Source organism: Colobus angolensis, unplaced genomic scaffold (genome assembly GCF_000951035.1).
Source record: "Colobus angolensis palliatus isolate OR3802 unplaced genomic scaffold, Cang.pa_1.0 Scaffold626, whole genome shotgun sequence".
NCBI lineage: Eukaryota > Metazoa > Chordata > Mammalia > Primates > Cercopithecidae > Colobus > Colobus angolensis.
In genome coordinates this window covers 126,639-128,011 of record NW_012119888.1, presented here as the reverse complement: position 1 = coordinate 128,011, position 1,373 = coordinate 126,639, and positions in this window count along the sequence as shown.

The following is a 1,373-nucleotide window of genomic DNA, read 5'->3' as shown; positions in this document are numbered from 1 at the left end:
TTTGAGATGGAGTCTCGCTCTGTCACCCAGGCTGGAGTGCAGTGGCGCGATCTCGGCTCACTGCAAGCTCCACCTCCTGGGTTCACACTGTTCTCCTGCCTCAGCCTCCCCAGTAGCTGGGACTACAGACGCCCGCCACCATGCCTGGCTAATTTTTTTGTATTTTTTAATACAGATGGGGTTTCACTGTGTTAGCCAGGATGGTCTTGATCTCCTGACCTCGTGATCCACCCTCCTTGGCCTCCCAAAGTGCTGGGATTACAGGCGTGAGACACCACGCCCGGCCAGCCTGTGCTATTTCTTAAATGCAGAGATGAAGTTGCCATGTGAAAGATGCAACATTCTTATCTTCAAGGATGAGAAACTGAAATGAGAGAATTCTGTACAAACCTTGTTAAAACACTCTTATCTTTTAAGCCTCCCCACAAAATTTAGTTGCTTCTTCATAACTTATTATTCTTTGTCCAATTCAGTGTATAAGTCACAGACTCTAACTTCTTCTTTGGGTCTTCATATGTCCTTATGAGGGTTCTCAACCCATGTAAAACTTGTACCCAATACATTTGTGGGACTGAGTGTGGTGGCTCACTTCTGTGCTTTGGGAGGCCAAGGGGGGCTTGCTTGAGTCCGGGAGCTCAAGACCAGTCTGGACAATATAGTAAGACCCCGATTCAACAATTTTTTTTTTTTTTTTAATTAGACCGGTGTGGTGGGTGGCATGTGCCTGTAGTCCCAGCTACTCGGGAGGCTGAGGTGGGAGGATAGTTTGAGCCCAGGAGTTTGAGGCTGCAGTAAGTTATGATTTTGCCACTGCACTCCAGCGCCCGTTATTTATAAATAAATGTAATGGCTAGCCTTAGGGACTCTGTTAGCAAGATTAGAGAACAGAAATCAGATGTAGAATAGCATATAAATAAATTTGTGTGCTTTTCTCCTGTTAACCTGTCGTATGTCAATTTAATTCTTGGACCCAGCTGAGACTCTAGGGATGGAAGTGGAGTTTTGCCACCCCTACAGTTTCTGGTGATAAGGATGAGATCCTCTCAAGCCTAAAGATGGGATCCTGGGAGAACAAATAAACGCAGGCACAGGTAGGAATTCTTACCAAAGTGAACTCTTCTGGATCTCTGTCTGTACTGCCTGGTTGAAAGAGGAGAGTAAAATTTTTCCTTGTCCCTTTCCAAATTCAAACTGGCAGGAGAAAAGCATTGGTAAGAATTGATTCTTTGAGTTATGACTCTTGTGTCAACCTGAAATAATGAGATTCAGAAAATACCAGCTAGGCACGTTGGCTTATGCTTGTAATCCCAGCACTTTGGGAGGCCAAGGTGAAAGGATCACTTGAGCCCAGGAGTTTGAGGCTGCAGTGAGCT